The 21,754-nt window shown below is 43.8% G+C and overlaps 1 protein-coding gene across 1 annotated transcript in view; it reads left to right on the top strand.

Moving 5' to 3' along the window:
• Positions 1–16,605: 16,605 nt before the first annotated feature.
• ntf4 (neurotrophin 4) overlaps positions 16,606–21,754 on the top strand; it is a gene marked incomplete at its 3' end in the record, with an annotated part of 7,641 nt that continues 2,492 nt past the window's right edge. The window contains exon 1 of the mRNA XM_079177332.1: positions 16,606–16,978. The remainder of the gene's footprint in view (positions 16,979–21,754) is intronic.

Raw genomic sequence — 21,754 nt, 5'->3', positions numbered from 1 at the left:
CCTGCCTGTGGAGACGGTGGGATGAGAAAACAAAAAAATAAAACATGCTTCAACATCCTTCAGCACACGCTGTCCTGCACAGCGTTCAGTGTTGGATTAAAGATGTGCTCTTAAACTGATTCATCAAATGTGAAGAAGCTGGATTGTTTATAGACTGATCTTAACAAAGCGTTCGTCCCCGGTGGCTAGTGAGGGTTCACATAGTTGCCATTCTGGCTGGGTGACTCCGCTCTTAAAAAGGGGGTTGAGGGAAGACCAGGAACAGGAATGTCCTTTGAGCACTTGGTTTGGGTTCATTAGGGAAGTAAAGACGCACGACTGCAGGCAAACCAAACACAGCAGGCGATGACTCAACAGGACGTAAAGAAACAGCTCAAGAGATGTAATCGTCTCTCTCTAAATGGAAACTGCTAGAATGTTAATACTACACAATATGGAGTCGCTGATATTGCAGAGACATAGCTGATGAGTGAGTCAGTTAGGAGCGGTGAGATGTGGCCCCTGGCTGTCTGACTATCCGTGACCGTCGGGTCGGAGGGGAAGCTACTTACTGGTGGAATTCATACGGGAAGAGTTCAGGAAAAAACAAGACTAAGAGCCTGCAGCCATGCGAGCTGCTGTGTGAAGCTGTACTGAAGGGAGCAGCGGTGCTTTGATGCTCAATGCTAACAGCACTTCAACATGCTCACAATGCTAACCGGCTGATGTCTAGCAGGTACAATGTTTACCATGTTCAACTTCTTAGTTTTTTGCGAGTTAGCATTCTACATTTTGTAAATTTGCTGATTTTGACTGAATTTGAAGGTATTTGGTCATAAATAAAGTATCAAACAAAAGTATCAAACAAAAATGAGAGGTCCTGAGGAGAACAAGAAATGTACATCCATTAAACAGTTGTTGAGACATTTCTCAAAATCACATATGTAATCCGCATGGTGGTGCTAAAAGGATTCGTCGTCTAAGAATCATATATTTAGCTTTCACGGCGGCTGGATTCTCACGGTGTCACAAGATCACTTGAGAATCACAGATCTTGTCAGGCCTCAAGTAATGTGTTCTGTAGTGAGTCTGGGGAGGAAAGAGCACGGACCAATCAGCATCCTGTGAGGAGAGACTGGTAGCTATGGGCGAGTTTTAGGTGTGTGAGACGATACAGAGAACTGACTGTTTGTTCTAAACAACAATGGGTTTCTGATGGGGTTTAGCTACATAGATGCAACAATAGCCTCAGTTATATCAGAACTGAGGAGTATTTCCTCCATTTAAGGAAGAACAAAGAACGGCACTGAAGGCTAATCTCAATGGAAAAGATGTTTTCACTTCTCCCAACTGGCTTCAATAAGGGTTTGATTTGGTTTGACAGATGGTTCATCCAAACACCTGCCAAGTATTTTTTTGAAAGCGCCTGCACTATTCCAAACAGTTTCCAATGACGGCTTCTCAGATGGTGTAACAAACCATCTGGCGGGTCAGATGAACCATAAATACCTTGATAAGACAATTTTTTGCAAATCCAGATTGTAGATATATTTCACTGGATAAGTGAAGCTATTGACCTGCTGGTGGCGCTAGACGAAAAGTCAAGGAATGACTGAAATCATTAGGATTCATGCTCTTGGCAACTTGAACATTTATATCCAGTTTCATTGCAATCCATCCAATGGTTGTTGAGATATTTCACTAAACACCAAAAACTTATGGTGAGACTAGATAAAAAATCAAGGGATCACCAACGGTTTAAAGATTCATCCTCTGGGGATCATGAATGTCATGGCTTTCTCTCCAATAGTGGTTGAGCTATTTCAGTCTGATCCAAAGTGGTGGACGGTTCAACCGACAGTCATGCTTAAAGCAACAGCACTGGCATTGCTAAAAATATAATCTGACATTGATGAAATTCAAGTTTTATATCTGTCTGAATGCAATTCAGCAGCATAAATAATCAGAAAGGATGCAGCTAAATGCTTAAAAAAGTAAGTAACATCAACCTGATTCTTCTACTTATGAACGTCCACATCCATCATTTTAAAAAGTCACCCTAAAGCCACATCACTTCTTTAAGTTCGCAAAGCTCCAATAAACACCCGCCAACTGTTACTAATCATCCGTCAAAGTCTATTTTAGCTCCTGTGTGGTAACACAGGTTTGCTATGGAAGCAATCAAATTTTCCTCCGAGGCAAAGTCATCACCTTCAACACAAAAGAAAGAGTCAACCCGTAAGAATGTGTCCACTGTCCAATAGCACGTTTCTACTCAACGGGGGACCCCACCGCCAACATCTCTAAACATTAATGGTATATAAACACATCTTGAGAGCGGCGCAGCAGCCGTGCCAAATCCTTGTCAGAAGTATGAATGTCACATTTACAAACAGTCTGACTCAGTGAGACAATCGCAATCAGACATGATTATAATCCATCAGCTGAGCGGAGAGCATTTTCTGCAGCGGTGGGGAAACAGTTGCAAAAATAAGGGGATCACAAAAAAATGTAACCTACTGGTTGGTCTGCTGTCACGCTTTCACCTCCACTCTCTGGCCATACCTCTGCCCCCCTTTCTAGTCTCTGCAACAGTCGGCAGTCCTGGCACAAAGACGGATTGCCGGCGTGATCTGAAATTGTATATTTTGGGGGCGGAGAATGTCCTGCTAGGTTTCAATTGCAAAGATATAATCCTCGGTGAGCGGAGCGCGGAGGAGAGGAGGGGGAGGATGTTCCACTGTTACAGTCTTCACAAATCCTCTTTTCAATCCTTATGTCATTCTCAGGATCAACATTGTTTGGTAACATCAGTCGACCACGTTCGGAGATGTAGCTGTCTCTAATAGGGGAAGGGATGGGGGGGGAATCACCATCCCAGCGTTTATATTGAACAATGAAATCATGGACCAGGTGGGACGATTTCTTTTTTTATCATCATTCACAACTCCAGCTTTGGTGATTTTCAAAATCACTTTATTTTCTCTATAAGCTGATAAGGTTCTGAAAACAAATGAGATCCTGACAAAACCTGGTTTACAAACTCACAATTGAGGTCATCAAGGCGGGATAAAGGCTGCTTTGCTTAATACTTTTGACAATGCGGGTAATTCTGTTACAACATGTACGGAAAACAGTCATGAACTTCCTAATATACTGTCCATGTACGACTGGGTATCATTTAAAAAAAATGTGAATGCCAGTACCCTTAAATGACACCAATGCAGTACTACAGTACAACAATACAAACAGTACTTCGTTCAAAACACATCATGTGAAGCTGTGTGTGTGTCCCTTTGACTTGCTAATCGGCACCACACTGCACAGCATTCATATAGCGGTTCCCGCTGATATTGCTGTTGCAGAAGTGTACCGCCCGCCCTCCGATTCCCCCCCCAAGGTTAAAACCGTTACGTCAGCACTGTTGCCGCTCTTCGCGCTGTTCGCACCGTTAGCTGCTAGCTGCCGGCTCAGACATCCCCGTGTTCAGGGCCGTGTGCAGGCAGCCGATCTCGGCTGTATGGGTGGTAGCTGCTGCGACTTTGCATTAAGTCGAAGAACTATTGTGGTGATTGGCTACAAGCAAAACCATGCATTTTCTAGATCCGTGCACAGAACAGAACAATCATAGGTATCGTTCAATTTGAGTTTCCACGCTACTTGGTACTGGGTTATTTCGGGCCATACCTTCAAGGTATTGAGATAAGATACCCAGCGCTGTGTACATGTGTAAAGCAACTTAAGCCCCAGTCACACGAGTCACAGTAAGAATAAGGATGATTAAACCTTTGTTCCCTGAGCAGGTCAGATGGAGGCCCTGAAATAATAAAGCAACAGCATGTGTCCTGCGAGGAGGGCGGCGCGGAGGAGTATAAGCTGCAAGGACACACTCGAGGACCTGAAGCTGCTCTGCAAATCTGTCTTCCTTCCCCAACAAGCAGATTATTTTCCTGCTCCAGGAAATGTCAAGAGCCGCCTCAAGACGAAATGTAGCTGGCCTCGAGGAACCAGCTCCAACTGCGCTGTCCCGATGGCAATTACAACTGAGAGAAACAGAAACTATTTACAGCTTTGTTGGGTTGAATTTCACTCCTTCATTTCTAACGACTTGCTTGAAAAGTACTTACCAAGGTACAGTTTATAGGGACGCAGGAAACAGATGCCGACCAGAGAATCAGAGCAACAACCAGGCGAGGAACGAATGGTTTGCGGACACGACTGTTACATCGTATTACTGCCCAGCATCCCAAACTAAACACAGCAACTAAAGTCAGCGGGGTCAGACTGTTTGGTCAGGCAGCTTAGAGTAAATCCTGGATTTCGTAGCAACATGACACAGGTATTACTACTCTGCCAGGTAGGCTGTGGACCAGGAGGCATTCCCCCTTTGAAGGGAAGCCCAGTCTTTGAGAGGGAGCTTTGAGAAACACATGTTAGTGATGAGAGCTGAAAGCAGGGGGACTTCAAAGTGAGTCCAGCTCAGGGGCAAAGAAACAAGGAAGCCACTCCTGCTGGTTTGGTGGTGTTGGCGTAGATGTTTTCGTGCCCTCGTGGGCCAGACAGGAAAGTCTCCCACAGTGACTCTCTAAGTGAAGCAGACTGGATAAACATCAGGGTCCTCAATGTAAACACTCTCAGTCCATCAGCCGTGTGATGGCGACCTTATGCAGTGCGTGATAACCATCACAATCAGCCTCCACACGCAGTCATGTACTTACGACACATCTTCTTAATCGTCACGGTTCCCGGGACGGCCGGCCGGCCGCTGACAGAATGAGTTAATCTCCCAGAAGAGAAGGCTCTTTGATTGCTGTAAATGAGCCCAAGCTGCTCGAGATGGAGGTGCACATACCATCAGAGCAGCACACCGCGGACTACCTCGGTGCTCCAACAGTCCGGCTGTTAAAGGCTTGTCAGTGTTACCCCCCCCCCCCCCCCGCCCCATCCTCATATCCACATTAGCGATACAACCAGGTCACCAGCCAATCGCTGATGTGGATTCAAAAGATCAAACAGATGCACGTTGGCTATACATACACTCATACCTCCCCCTCCCTCCCACCTCTGCCTGACTCTGATCTGACCTCAGATATTACAGGAAGTTTCCATAGCGGTGATAGAAATCAACACAAAAAGACGACTGTATGTATTCTGTATGTACACACCACTTATTTAGCCAATACTATTAGCCGATACGCCGGTCAATATACATCTGTGGTCTGGCTTCAACTATTCATTGTGTGCATCAGGATTATAAATCTAGTTTTAAACAAAATCATTAAATTATTTTAACAATCGATCCATCGTTTCAGTCATTTTTCAAGCAAAATAGTGAAAAAATTAAAAGTTTCCAGCTTTTCACGTGAGGTAATTTGCTGCTTGTCTTTGTCATAATTCATCATAAACTGAACATCTTTTGGTTGAACAAAACAAACGATTCATGGGGGATTGGGGGATTCATTGGGGAACATAATTGTTGGCGTCATCCCTAAATGCAATGTTTTAAAAAAATAATTTTAGACAGTTTAACACTACAAGTGAACATGGAATTAGTGGAACTTAATGGCATAGAAACAAATAGAGTGGTTTCCAATCATATGCTGCCAGTGGAACATCAAAATGACCAAAACAATAAAAACTTAATTGATTTCACCTTGAGATTATTATTCGTTCTTTATATTTACAGAGATCTGTAAATCGGCACGTCGTACTGACACGTAGCGTCTAAAAGGCATCCCTGTGTGTGTTTGTAACTCTGTGCGGGTGTCTGTGTGTCTGAAAGGATTATCTTCAAGGGTTGATTGTTTGGTGTGAGCTTTGCAAAGGGATCGAGATATACTCCCCCCCCCCCCCCGTTCTGCAGAGGGAGATGAGGATGGTCACTGCAGCTCTACAATGCTGCACTACAACACACTCGTCACATATCAAACACACATACAGCTGGAATTAATCCAATTAAAAACAAATGAAGCGTGCACTATTAGACACCAACTAGAGAATGAATACTGCACTTTTAAAAGCGAGCAATTTTAGCACCTTGGAATTTTCAAGTAATATTGTCATTTTTTCAGTTTTAATGCAGTTTATATACAAAACATAGTTACAATTAGTAGATATTATTCAACCGGCAATTAGTTTCTCCATCTTTTCAATAATTATTGTGCATTAACCAACGTGCTGCTGTCTCAGGTTGTCCATGTGTTGCGGTTTACGTGGTTGGGTTCCTCTAGCAGGTTCCTCACAGATCCGGTTCTCCATCAGTGAAATAGTCTGAAGTCTGTTTGTAAATCTGCTTTCTTGTTTTATTAATAAAGAAAAGAGCAACGAACATATATTTAGCGTTTGAGTTTGGCCTCTTTGATTGTTTCAGTTTTTGTTCTTAGATATTACGTTTTAAGTAAATGTATTTCTTTAATAACATACTTGTCTTAACGTATTCTTAAGTTGTTTGTCTGTTTATTATATTTTATTGTATATTTTCACATTTTCTATTTTTAAATTACGCCTTTTACTATTGCACTTTATTGTCACGCACCAATCACCAACCAACCTTCCTTGTGTGTTTCTAATTCTTTCTCTGAAACACTATTTGATTTGATTTTTAAAAGGATTTAGATTGATTAACTGGATTCAATATTGATTTCAGATTCAATAAAAATATTGTCAAATGATCCAAACCCGCTGTTAAGAAGATGCTGCTTGTGTTTGCTTGTGGGTTACAGTGATAACAGCGACAGAATGGAAGCAGAACAACCACATGATTCTAGTTGAATCGGAACACATTTCCTATATAAATATCAGTAAGGGCACAGACACATAACTTTCTCTCTCTCTCTCTCACACACACACACACACACACACACACACACACACAAAGATCAAAGCAGAGCTGCATCTAATTCCTCCAACATATGCACAACTGCCACAAAACACGTGTGATGCCTGGCTTTACCAGACTGCTGCAGCAGGAGGTTGAACAGTGCGTATTAACCCTTTCACTGAAGATCAGGGTCAACCAGATGTGGACGACTCGGCTCCGTCGTGACCACACGTGGGTCGATACGTGTCCTCACTTGTTGTTACGCCTTACGATGTATTTGCTGCCCGACCTTTGACCGAAACCAGGAAAACAGATCACATGACCGGTTTTGTTTTGGGATTACAGTTTTACTGGATACAAACAGACGTCATGGCCCGGAGCTGTAGCTCTTCAATGTTAAGTTATTTAAAAGGTCTGTCGGTCAAAATTAAAACTGAAAAGATTATGAAAGGAATCAGATTTTGTATCAAACTCAAATTTGATAAATTCTGTTAAACAAAACAGTTTGTGTACAAAAACCTCTGTTTGCTGACTGGACATTTATCCTGGCCAGGTCTGGTCTGGATTACGTGTCCTGTTGTTTGTTATTGCCTGTTTCACTACCGGCTTCAGTAAACTGGTTATTTTCACAGTTAATTAAGTCAAAAATGCCCCATCTTTAAATGTCCTTTTTCTGTCCCATCAGCAGTCCAAAAACCCAAATGTGTTTATTTAGCAATGATTTAAAACCAGCAACAACACAATTCTGACAAGCTGATAAATGACTCAAACGATTATTTATCATATTTGGTTAGTTTCATATTAAATAAAGATAAATTGATTTAACATTTCAGCATTAAATGCCGTAGATTTGTGGACATGTGTGGGAAAATATGTGAGTCCAAACGTCCCAAAACCCAAAGATATTTAATTTACAAGGATATGAAAAGAGAGAACGAGCAGAGCATCACAGTGGAGATGTTGGGGTCAATTATTTGCTTATTAAATGACTTAAACTTAATAAATACATTTTTTTGATTTTCTCTAATTGATTAATAAAGACGGAGCCAGAAAAAAACCCTTCAGGGAACAGATTGTGTGTGTGTGTGTGTGTGTGTGTGTGTGTGATTGTCAGTATTTGAGATTGGAGAGACATGTAGTGTGAGTGAGAGAAAACATGAGCTTGTGTGTGTGTGTGTGTGACTTACTCTGCATCTGTGTGTGTTTCCACACATGTCAGACCCTCCTCCCCCCCTCCTCCCCCCTCCTCTCTCTCTCTCTCTCTCTCTCTCTCTCTCGGACGATAATCTGAGTGTATTAATCTGTTGTTTGAACTCCTTAAGCACAGACTGTCTATCACATCTGCTCTCTTCACCCTCACAAAGCTCTACTATTTATAAACTTTCTCCCCTCGCCTCCTTTCTTTTCTCCCCTTCTTTCCGTTTCTCTGCAGCACAGCTCATTCCCTCCGTACAGTAAATCCATCTTCTCATTTGGCCAACAGACGCGTTGGAAACTCTTTAAAGCGGAGGGACATGCTGAAACAATGCTGATGATAACTGATGTAGGATGTTACAGGTCGCCACATGTTCAAACAGCAGGTTTAAGAAGGGAAAAACAACAGTTAACTTAACATCAATAACTCAACACTCATTCAAAATGACTGCAGGCTGAAGAAACGTCTCCAAGCCAATAATCGGGAGAGATTGAGCTCCAAACAATGAAAGCGATCCAGCCCGAGACACCAAACAAATCAACGCTGTCAAAGGTGACGAACGGTCCGAACCATTTGTCAAGCTGTGAATGAATGGGAGCACGCTGAGGGAGGAGGGGGGGGGGGGGGGAGGCGACCGGGCTTACCTGCTGTGTGTTGCTGTCTCCCATCCGACAAGAGCGAGGCATCGGGAGAGGACACGGACGAGAGGAGGGATGCTGAGAGACGAAGAGGGGAGAGGGGACGGAGAGTCTTTGCGTCATCTGAGAAAATTTGCAGATTATTACAACAGCTTGGTGCTCTGAGCCTCCCCCCTCCCCTCCCCTCTTTCTCCCTCATTCACTCACTTCCCCTCCATCACAGCTTTTTTTTTTTTAATGAACCTTATATGAACTGTTTGTTGTCAGTGATACAGGAATGCAGGAAGCATGCTCTCACCAGGGAGGGGGGTAGTTATGGACCTCCACCATCAGCAGAGGTGATGGTGGTGGATGTGGGGGGGGGGGGGGGGGGGGGTCATGATGGTTACCCTCCCTACCACAGGAGGGCGCTATGACTCTGCACTGAGTGGGGGACATCTGCACAGTAGCCTCCCCGAGAGGGATCCTTTGACAGGTATCGGTGTCAGCGCGGAGGCCCACTTGGGTGGAGCTGCTACATACTGTACATACAAGGGCCCCGAGCTTCTCCCACGAAGCGCGACACTTTATCAATACACAGAATTAGAAAATAACTGGGGAGGAAGTTGAGTAGTTTCAGGTTTGCCACCCGGTGCTGCAGCAGGGAAGAATGTCGGGCCCATGACTGGGCTTCATGAGCACGGGGGCCCGGGATTGATTTATGGGCGTAGCGTCTCAACTATCAAATACAATGTTGTGTAACGACAGGCTGACTCCGTCGAGGCCCTTTAAATCCCAACTTAACTCTCAGTGAGTGGCTCATTCTTTCATTACTTCAGGCCTGTTGGGTCTCAATGAATCCATCGAGCCTCATTCCTACCGTCGTGTGTTTTACTGTCGGCGCCTCGTTTCCAGATGTTTGGATCTGGAACTTCGTCCTCCCTCTTGGTCTCTCGCCCGCTTGTGTGTTCGTGAAGCTGGTCCTCTGTCCAGGTTTGGGAGACACCTGGAAGCTGCTCATAAAAGTCATCTATATTTTAGTCATCCTCATTGTGTGCACTGTAACTTTATCATGTTGGTCTATTGTGTTCACTCTACATCTAGTGGTTGTCTGTCTGTTCACGTTTTTTTTGGGGAGTTTTTCCTGATCCGAAGCGAAGCTCTAAGGACAGATGGCGTCGTATGCTGAACAGACTTTCTAGCTCCTTGATCCGTGTAAATAAAAACTGACTCGACGTGAACTTCTGGTTTGATGTCATCGGTTGCCGAGTCTGTTCTAATTTTAATGCATTTACCAAATATTTAGGTCAGTAAGACATTCATAATGTCGGTAATTTGATCATTTGCTGGGTAACACTTTACTTTAACGCCCCCTATTTTGCATTAATACCCAGTAAATGAACATTTAATAAATGTTTATACGCCATAATGTAGTTATAATGAGTGTATTAAGTATTTGTCTCCTGTGAAGTCATATGTTATATTGTTAAAGCTGTATTTCACTATATTGTCATTCATTATCTGTTTATACATCAGCATCCACTTACAGGAGGAGGGATGATTGTTTATCTGCTCATAACCACATTACTGTGTTATACACGGAAGCCGGGAACGTTTTGTTATCTTTTGTCTTCACAGGATGATTATGGAGAGTTTGAAAACGAGCGTCTGGTTCATTTAATCACATTTGATTTCAGCCTTAAAGATCACAACTAACTGAGCAGCAGTTTAAGACATACAACTGTTAATTTAAACCTTGAATTACTGATTTATTCGCAGCCGGGCTAGTCCTCTGAGAGGGCGGATCTGAATGCTGTTCCTAACAGTTACACCTTAATTAAAGTCAGATGCGTTGATCAATAATCCTTGAGCAGACTTTATATAAGAAAACCTTTTGTTTTCTCGTGATAACGGTTTTATTATTTCATTATCTCGAGATAAATAAGTAATTGTGATCTTGAGATAACAGCAGTAAAAAAAATAATTGTAAGCACGGCTTATAAACCTTTTTATTTTACTTATAAAACTTTACTATCCAGCACTAATACTAACAAAAATACACCTCCACGCACACGCAGAGCCACACACACTGTAACACACCGTGTGTCCCACAGGAGCGACAGATGGAGAGGGGCAGGACGGGGACAGGGGCTCGTACAACGGGGCCGGTGCCTCCATTGTGCAGTAGGTGCGCTGTAAGTCTATCCTCTACTAATTGCCAGAGCAGTTCAAACACAAAGTCTGCCTCTGAAATCCAATCCTGCGGGGTGTTGTACAGTGAGTAAAGTTTACAATGTGCAACATTTCTCCTCTGGCAAGAAAAAAAGGGACAAAAACGCGGCTCATGGAAGAGGGCGAGGGGGACGTGGAGGAGAGCGAGCGAGAGGACAGTAGGGTGGACGAGTGCAAAAACACAGGGAGGCAGTGGATTGTGTGTGGCCGAGGAGGAAGACATAACTGTAAATAGATAATTCACTATTTAGGCTGCATGTCTCAACTCGGGGGGGCCGTCCAGACTGCAACGGCTCGGTGACAAGCGTATGAAAGTGTAGCCGCCGTAGGTGGACGGAGGCCTGTAAGGAGACACTGAGGGGGGTGACAGATAAGGAGGCGAGGACGAGTGATTGAGAGGTGATCTGTAGGAGGGAGAGAGCGAGGCGCTGTAAGAGGAGAGGGATCGGCGGGGGGCAGACGATGTAAACAAGACGAGCAGAGTGTGTGCGCGGCGGCACGGCGGCGTCCAAATACTCATAAACTGACGGCGACCCGACCGGCTCCTGCGCCACCGACGCCACACAGAGCAGAAAATCTAAACAAACAGACCTGGAACGGGGGCAGAATGCCAGGTAATGCAGCGCAGCGCCAGTCTGCCAGTGTTTTTTTGCACCCATTGGAAACCTGTTTCTCGTTAAGCATTAAACAGAATTACCTAACTAAAGTCCTCCACTCCCCCTAATGAGGGGTTTGCAGCTCCGACGCTCTCGTGTTCCCTCCCCCTCCCAATCCGTTTCCCCACGGTGAACATTCCATACACTAATTTCAGTTTCACGCAGGAAGGGCTTGTAGGTGCATGTGTTGTTTGTTTGTCGGCGCAAAAATCGTGTGTATGTGTGCGCATACTTTTGCTCAGCGTGCACGTGTGTAGTATGTGTGGTCTGGCTCCAGAAGCTGATCCTCAGCCTCTTTGACCTTTAGGAAGCTGTGAAATTTAATTTCAGGCTTGGGTTGCATTTTCTGCACAATCCTCCATGTGTGCCAAATAAATATATATATGTGGGGCAGTTGGAAAGCGCTGCAGCCAGGTAGGACAGACTGTGAGCCAGACGGACAGACAGGAGGTGATGCCCCCATGTGAATGACCTCACCTTTGACCCTCTACCTCTTTACCACCATGGCTGCCGACCGGGTCATTTCCAGTAGGCTTCGGCTAATTGGGTCAGATGGCACAGAGAGGAGCATTACGCCTGAAATTGGAAACATGTGCAGCTACACCTCAGTGTGTGTGTGTTGGTGTGTGTGTGTGTGGTAATAATGGCAGCGATGTTGGTGCAGCTTTTACGAGAGAGAGGTTTGAATTTAGGGGAGAGGAGGAGGGAGTGGAGTGCGGTATGTGAGGCGAGTGATGAAAAGGTTTGAAAATGTAAAACAAATTAGTGGGAGAGAATGAAAAAGTGTGAGAAGATGGTGAAGAGGAGATGATGAAGGACCGACACACCGCGCTCCTCGGAGGAGGCCGAGGATCCGTAATTGAGGTCTGACGTTTGACTCGGTGGACAGACAGACTGTCGGACTCGCCCTGACAGCTCGGCTCAGCTATTTGCAGTAATTGCCCTAATAGCCACCTTCCAATTACGCTCAGATCCGAGTTTCAAACGAAAAGGAGGAAGTCCAACGCGAGAGCAATACGTTGATGTGTGATGGCGCCGCGCGTGTGGGAAAGTGAAGTGACATCTGGAAATGAGAGTCGGTTGAACATGTCAGGATTAAAAAAAGGGGGATCGTGAGCAGAAGAAAGTGATTCTGGTGAAAGTGATATCAGCGCTGCGAGACACAGCGAGTGATGTTGCCAGAGGCTTTGCAGGTTCCTCGAGCACCAGGTAGGTTCAGAAAGAGGATCAGTTTTATTTTTCGTGGGGCTTTAATAACCGAAGATCTGTTTGGGTCATGAAAAATGTTGTTTGTCCTAAACAAATCACAAAAAACTGATTCTCTGCATCGTATTGTGACTTAACTTTAAAGGCTTTTTGGAGAATCTGGGATTAAGGAAATCTTTTAATGTGACGTGTGACAGCATGAAGGAAAACCTGCACTGTGAATGAACCTTGAATAAACCTCTAGGGCTGGTTTGCACCAACAAGGATTAATTTAATCTAAGATTAGAGTTTAGCAAAAAACTAGAGTTTAAAATTAGTAAATCCAGATTTTAAATCTGTTGCACAATTAAAAACTAATCTCTGTTTATTAAATCAAATGTGAAACCAAAATAAGAGTTAAATCAATATGGAGATGTTTGCTTACCCAACTTATAATAAATGAATTAGCATGTTGTCGGGATAGTAGTAAGCTATTAAAGAGGGGAACATTAACAAAACATTACGTTGTTTTCTAGCTCACTGAAATGTGAGTTAGTAGCGTCACGGTACTCGTTAAGACTCCACAGAGAAGCTCTACTTTCTCCTCGTTTGAGAAAAACTTGGCAGAATAAATGGAGCAATAAGGCAAACTAGACGATAAAAAAATGACTGCCTGTTAGTCGAAATTCAGCAGCAGCATCATAAAACTGTCACTTAACTTTCCTCACGGAACTTGATCATTTTGGCTCAATCCATCTGAAAAAGCAGCCATTTTACAAGTTAAACCTCCTCAAGTGTAAGTAAAGTTAATACTAGGATCACAAGTTTAGAGTAAAAACTAAAGAGAAGTTTAAATGTAATCTTTCTTAATCCTGAGCCAGTTCTAAAGTTTGGTGCAACATGATTTAAAGCTAAATGATTTAATCAGGTTTTAAAAACAAATCCCTGTCGGTGCAACCCAGCGGATATCCTTGATTGTGAAATGTTTAGTTTTGCATGTCTGAATGTGTTGTGTGTTGTGTTTGTAAAAGCGAGAGCGAGATAAACCTTTTCAATCATCATCTTTGTTTGACCGCCACTCCTGTCCACACACTAGCTAACAACTTTGTCCCTCGCTCTCTTTCTCTTGACTCCAGCTCTCACTGATGCACCCTGAGGCGGAAATATCTAAGTGCGTGCAGGGCAAGTTCAGACAAAGATGGAGATCGAGAGAATGGTGGGAGGGTTGCAGGGATTTCGGGTGACTGACACTAAATGCCAAGAGGGAGGAACGCCGCGAGGGAGACACCAGGCAGTGCGTATATGTGTTAACGGCGAAGAGAGAACATTCCCCCAAATCTAAATGTGGTGCTGCTGTACGGTGGGCACGGTTGAGAGAAACCTCTGAGAGACAGTGTGTGTGTGTGTGTGATCGTGTGTGTGATCCTGTGTGTTTGTCAGTCAACGGGTGCAAGTACATCAACGCTCCCCTCCATCTGCGGGTATTGACAGTGTTAAATGTCTCCGTCCCTGAGTGAAGACTGCACTTTAGTCCGCCTCTCTATACAGAAGTGACCCGTTTTAGCGGCTTTGAGTTTGAAAAACCTCTTTTCATGATCCCCCCCCCCCCCTCGTCTCTCTCTGTGTCTCCTCTCCGGTCCCTATCTCTCCCATCCCCAAACTCTTTCATGAGCAGTCTCTCAGGGGCAGGGTTGTAACGTAACCCTCCCCTCTTTTGTCTCCATTCTTTTCCTTATCCTTTCATCTTTTTAAACATTCAGGGGGAAAGGGGTTTGGTGAGATGGAAACCACTACTTGGTAAAGGAAAGAAAGAGATAGTATGTGAGGAAAGGGGGAGGCGGGAGGTAGAGGGGGGGAGGCAGAGTCTCCCCCTCCCTCTGCTCATCCGCCAATTTATGGCTCTCCTTTTCAACAAGGCCATTCAAGGTGGGGAGGCTCAGTGGACGCGCTGTTCTCGCGGGTCAATATCAGTGATCCCTCGTCTGGTTTGTATGGGGGACGACTTATCTGCTCAGAGGACCCGTTGAACTGTCTGTCGGCCTGTGTGTCCTCCATAGACCCCCATTGTGTCTCCGCTGGGCCTTCGCCGACTTTCCCCCCCCCAAAGACCTGTGAGTGGACAGAGCAGCCGGTCACCAGCTCCTCTTTCCGTCCTTTCAACTTTCCAGGAGTCCTGAAGCCGCCTGCACTCATCTAACCGACATAAGCAGAAAGATAACTGTGTTTATAATTTATTATATAAACAACACCAACTGCAGTAGTTAACAACGTGAAGGTTTCATATGGGAAATACCCGAGTGCACAAAGGTAAAGTTAACACATACTTACATTTATAAAGTGGGACAGTATTACATCGAGAGAACACATCCATGTCATGAACATACGCAATTGTCTCATTTTGTTGAGAAACTTTGGAAAAAATGCAAAAATGGATCAAAGGAAAAATGTGTCAGTTTTTAGCACAAACATAATTATTTTACATAAATGATAAAAAATGCTGTGGGTTGAATTCCTATAATATCTCTAGCTTTGGAGGACAAACAAAAACAAATCACATGTTTCTTTGCCCGCTGTTTCAATAAATGATAAATACATTTATGTATTAAATAAATACATCTTTTTGCAAGCAAATAATAAAAAAGTATCAGTGTTGACATCTAAGAAGCTGCATGAACGTAGTACAGCAGCACATTTCCTATAAAAAATAAATGTAGAATAGTTGCTTCAGAACAAAACCTGTAGAAGACTTGTAGTGTTAAACAGAGGTTATTCCAGGATGCAGTATTTTTAATTAACAGCTGGTTTGGTGTGATGGGGGTCAGGGTTCTGGCTTAGGGGGCCCCATGATAACCATTGCCTAGGGGCCCCCAAATCAGTGAGTCCACCCCTGTTAAAACGTGTGTATGGAAGTTAGGATTTTGGCCTGTGTCCATGTTGAAACATGCGTCTCTCTGGTGTTTGTGTGCCATCTGTGTTTTTACTTTTGTCATCCACTATATTTCGGATATGGTGTCCAATGACGTATCAAAGCGCTAATTACAGCAGATGAAGTCATCAAGAGTCCAAACCATCCTGCCAAAGTGCCCTTCAGCAAGATATTCAGCAAAGCAGGAAGCAATCTGAAAGCAGACTCTGATTTGGCATTAAAACATAAAGTTACATCCTCAGGTCTGATTGAGCCAGAGATTATGTTGCACTTGCGGAACGAGGCCACTTGCGGAACGAGGCTTCGACGAATTGCGCCATCCAGCTTCACTACAGCGTGTTTGTAATAATTTGCACTGTTACCAACCCATAATATACTCGCATTGCGTGGATCCGTGCCAACGCAATTCATCAAATTGTTTTCAAGGGAAGTGTCGGGCGGAGATGAAAAAAAAAGAGAAAAGCGTGGAGGTAAAAGAAACCCCAGTCACGCACATGGGAAGTCTGACTTTACAACTCGCACAATGTTTGTTTGAATGCATCATATCTAGCTGGCATTTTTGGGGGCTAATTCTGCTTTAAACGCTGGCTTACTGTTTTATATTACATGCATGTGTTTAGGAAACGCGTTTTTAAGACACATCTGCTCTCCCAGATGTTACTCGTTGTGTTGCTGTAGGTCTTTTTTAATATACTAACCTCCTGAGGAAGAAAAAAAACAAAAAAACTCCGACTCGTCTTTGCGCTTCCCAGGAGAAACCGGAGTAGTAACTGTGCCAAGTTAGCAGCGGCGAAGAAGAAGTTGCGCCGGAAGTGGCTGTTTTTGTCTTCAAAATAAAAGCATCGCAGTATTCATATCTCGCAGTGGATTTTACTTTGAAAGGAAATACCGGACGTTATACTAGCTAGTCATGCTAGCTTAACTATTTGCCCGACTTTACGCGTTTCAGGCGGAGTTCAGGTCTTAAAACATTTGGCCAACTTCTTCACTGACATACTTTTCCACCCGTCTGCCTTGGAGGAGTAACAACTCATGGAATATCTCAACTTTGTGGCACGTTTACATTTTTGTTACACGTTTCTGGGCTTCATAATCTAGCTTCAGTAGAAGCGCTCCCAGGGACAGGAGAGGTTTCTTTGGTTTCTTAACTCTTTTTATTTGTTGCTTTACTTTCTCCCTCTTCGGCACATGCGATGTCACGGAGTGTCAAAAGAAGAAAGAAATGTTCGTGTTTAGTTCTGTGGTTTCCATGCGACGGCGTGTGTTGAGTTTATTTTCTTAAAGAAACCAGTTGAGTAACTGGCGACAGGACTTATAATCAATGTGGTGTCAGCTGGAAGGACGCGGGGTCCGGATCTCACCTCAACGGTACGTGGCTCTAAATCACACACGGAGGCCTTAAATGTGTAGTATTATAAACATAATTAACTAATATACATACACATTTATTCATTGTTGGATCCAGTCAGTTAGGTAGCCCTAGTAACCCTTACGTTATTTAATTAGGTCAATTTATTAGCAGTATTTACTTATTTATGTATTTAATTAATTTTTTTTAATTTTTTTTATTAAATATGTTTAACATATTTCATGCATTTTTTAAAACTCTTTTTACTTCTTTTTTTGCACAATATTGAAGCATTTTAAACACCAGTGAGAACACTTGTTTTATTGTCTTTGGCAGTCCTGCAGCCTCGTTGTTAATGTGCCATGTTTTCGTTGGCAGTCAGTCAGGTGAGGTGAGAGCTACCGAGTCACAATCCTCACCCGCAGGTAGATCACACAGGTGGCAATGAAAACAAACCTGCTGCTGATGTCTTCATTTGATGTTGTCATGAAGAGGCTGGACCACACAGTGGGAGGTTTATTATGGGGGGGGGAGGTCAATAATCACTGAGAATATAAGTTCTACAGCTTTTACAGTTTCTATAGAGTTAAATTCCACTCACTAAATGTTCCATCACACTCTACTATGTGATGTGTTGTGCTATTTAATTGCAGTACTATGTACAGTACCTCATCAGCAGCAGTGGTGGAGGAAGTACTCCACAATAACACATTGTAGAAATGCTCACACAAAAGTATTGGCATCAAAATATACCAAAAGTGAATGTATGCAGAATACATATATATATTATATTACTGGATTATGATATATATATATATGATCAGCTGTTAAAGGTGGAGCTTATTTTAATGACCTCATACTTTATCTGCTGGGTAGCTGGCGAACTTCCCCACAGGGATCAATAACGTTTTATTTCAATCTATAATATTACGTCATAATGTATTTGTTGAGTGTCTGCAAAGTAATTAAAGCTATCAGATAACTGTAGTAGAGTAAAAAGTTTACTTCAAGCTGAAATGTAGCGTAATGTATAAAGTAGCATAAATACTAAAGTACAAGTACCTCTAAAGTTGTAAGTCAGACCAAATGTACTTGGTTACATTCCACCGCTGCTCACCAGGAGTTTGTGTTGTCGTGTGAAAGAGAAAAGAAAGATGTTCATGTGATGTGACAGATGTGACTGATAGAGACGTTTCATCTGATGTTAGGAGAGGAGGAGGAGGAGGAGGAGGAGGAGGAGGAGGAGGAGGAGGAGGAGGAGGAGGAGGAGGAGGAGGAGGATCTGTGGTATGAAACGACCACAGAGCTGGAACTAATGTGCTGTTTGCACAGTGGGACAGCGAGGCCGAGGCCTGTAACTGTACCCTCACAGAGAGGACAAACATTTACCTGCATGTGTTATCTTTGGTTTTTTTCCACGTCGCATTGGTGTCGCAGCCACTCCTGTGCTGTCACTGTCTGTGACGGTCACACTCGGATGCGTTTCAGACAGACTTTATCAGCCCTGAACTTGTCACAAAGTCTGCTGAAAGATGTGATGTGAGGTGCAAAAACCGGCCTCCAGACATCCCGTCGACTTCAAAGTATAGGCAGGATTAGGTTAGGACGGGGCCTGGTCCCAACACTAACACAGAGTGCATTAACTCTCTGTCAGGTGGACGTGTCTGACATTAGCCACGCATGAGGAGGGGGGGGGGGCAGTACTTTGTTAACAGGCTATCGGTGCAGTAGCCACTGCCAGGTGTGGGGGCTGCTTTATGGCATCTGTTTCCTGGGGAGGGTCTCTCTGTACCATAACTCCCCCTGATTCCTCCCTCACTCAGGCTGTCTCGTGTGGATTAAGCCCCCGCGGTTCACACTGGCGGCACTCAAAACAGGAGTCAGACCAATTTGCCAGAGGCCAGATTTACTACAGAGCCACTTTCCTTTATTGTTCTTCTGTGTTCGTGTTTGTCGTGTTTTTAAGAGCAAAGCGCCTGAAGCTGCCGCACGTCAACGAGGGCGTTGGACTCATGTGTTTTAGTCATTTAAACTAATAATCACAACAGTTTTAGAGACGAGATGATTCTTTTAGGCAATTAGTTGATCAACAGAAGAGAAATCGGCGATTGTTTTGGATGTTTTTAAAGCAAAAAAAAAAAAGCATTCTCTGGTTCAAGCTTCTAAAATGTTAGAATTTGACTTTATAGTAACGTGTAATCTATTTGGGTTTCAGACTGTTGGTCGAACACAATAAGAAATAAGAAAACATCCTCTCGGACTGAAGGAAATTGTGGTATTGTTTCACAGATTTCTGATGTTTTATAGACCAAACAATTAATCATTTTATCAAGAAAAGAATCACTAGATTAATCATCTAATATTTATATTTAATAATTGTTAGTGGCAGCCCTAATAATAATCACATGACACCCTATAATGTAGGCCCGGCTCAGGGTGTTTTACAATAAGAAAACCAGTGTCACGGTTAAATGGAAACGAGTACCATCAGTAATAACATCAGTAACATAATGAACTCGTGGTTCAGAGGGAGGAAAACACTGCGTGTTGTAAGACAAGTTGAAAGCAAAGTGAAATGGAACCGTCTCAAGCTGTCACTTAAAAATGTTCTGTGAGGTCATCTCCCTGATATCCTGAATGTTACAGTTCTGCTCAGTTTCTCCTCTGGAACATAAAACAAGAAGAAACAGGCGGCTTCTCCGCCGTTTTTAATTGGTGTTCGGTCTCACAATCGATGGTGAATAATTCCGGGTGCCGCTGTGGCTCGCGGAGGCCTCGCCGCGAATGTCGTAGTTTATTCTGTCAAGTCTGTTTATTGGTGGAGCTTCGCTCGGTGACGTGGTCGCTTCCCGTCTGTTGGTTCAGGCCCTCGTCCTGTGGTTTCATGCTAGTATTCCTGTGCTCCTCTGGAAGAACATCAGGGCTACGGAGGTTAGGATTAACACAAGTGTGTGGTGTTGAGTGGGGTTTTATCCACTAAGTGAGGTCTTTTTTTGATTTAGACAGACTGTGTGTTTGTCTGGGGGGGGGGGGGGGGGTCCAGAGTGCTCGGGTTGGGTTTTCCAGGGCGGAGGGCCGTCGTGGTGCTCGTCTAGCCTCGCAGGGAGCGGCAAATGATGCGTGTCATTGCAGCAAATGGAGCGTGGTGATGAAGTGCTGCTGCTGTTTTACAAAGAAACCACTTAAGAGACTGTGCTCGCCTGCCGTCTGCGTGGTGCCTCCAAGAAAAACCCTTAAGAAGCATAAAGAGTGCTGCAGAGACGGGAAGCCAGCGTCGCTCTGGTTCCCTCCACAAAAAGGCCAACGGGCCAAAATAATCTCTGTGGCACAGTTACAGGGTTTGTTCAGCAAGATAATCTTCACAAATGAACACCGCTTTTATGATTTTTGAAGCATGAACGCAATTGTCAGACATAGTCACATGACTTCACGTCACCATCACTGAGCTAAAGGAGGACTAGTGTTGTAGTGAGGACGGTTAGTCGTCTCATTTAGACACTTGTTAGCGCCCACCTTTTTTTAAGACACTTAAAAATTTACAGGAGAAGTATTTACTTACTTATTTTATCTCGTTGAACATAAACTCGTTGAAGCTTGTTTTAACCAGACGGTAATCTCTCCGGTTCTAACATATGAAGCCGATCAGGAAGTGTCTTAAAGCTGCATTCTCTCTAGTGTCCAGCAGGGGGCGACTCCTCTGGTTGTATAGAAGTCTATGAGAAAATGACTCTACTTCTCTCTTGATTTATTACCTCAGTAAACATTGTAAACATGAGTTTATGGTCTCAATCTCCAGTTTCAAGTCTTCTTCAATACAGCATGATGTTCATTTAGTAAATGATGGTCCATTTAGAGTCAGACAGACCATAAAGCAGGGGATGCTTTAGGACGGGGCTACTGTGATTGACAGATCGCTACCAGAGATGTATACGGCGTCTCTACGTCACTCCGTATTCCAAATATGGTCACTTCCGCTCACTGGCTGCAAAAAAACCCCCAAAATAGTCAAAGAACCAAGATGGCGAACTGGGGGCTTCAAAACTGCAGTTCATAAACCAATGCGACGACTAATTCATCCAACCAAAAACCCAATAAGAAAAAACTAATGACTTCAAGACGAGGGACCCGGAAGTAGAAAAATGCTAAATAATGTTTGAGTTTTACAATAAATCTTTAAAGTCCACTAGAGTGGACGCTCCTTCAGGACTCTATAACTCTCCTGCAACAGAAGACACTCACATAATTCAAATCCTGCAGATTCTTCGTGGATATATATCACACCGTGCCAACTCCTCTTCACCAGTTGGCTCATTAGAAATGATCTTCTATTACACACTGCTTTCACTTTGCAGCACACACACACACACACACACACACACTTCCTCAGCCGCTGGCTGGCCTCTCCGTGTGTTAACAGCCCTTCTTGTTTTACCGTTTAACGTGCTTTCATCAGCCCAACACACCTGGGTTTATCTGGCAGCCCCGGTGGATGGGTAGCCAGAGCAAACAGGAAGCTCAACGCGCTTTGATGATATTCATCATCGTTCATGACGAGCGGGCACTTTAGAGACGGCCCGGGGCGACTGAGTGAGTGATGCGTCGACCGAACCTTGCTGCTGGCAGCTGCATGGCGTCAAAGGGTGTGGCCCCCGCCGAGCACACACGACCTGTCACCGAGAGGCTTTGCTGTTGTCACTCATTCATATGTTCACGCACACACTGATGGTCACCGATAAACACACTGAGTCACCTTTTGAGCAAACAAAACAAGCAGTGACATCCACCCCTTCACACGT

Source organism: Pholis gunnellus (genome assembly GCF_910591455.1).
Source record: "Pholis gunnellus genome assembly, chromosome: 17".
NCBI classification, from domain to species: Eukaryota; Metazoa; Chordata; class Actinopteri; order Perciformes; family Pholidae; genus Pholis; species Pholis gunnellus.
The sequence above is the reverse complement of the archived record's forward strand: the minus strand, read 5'-3'. Positions and strand labels throughout refer to the sequence as shown.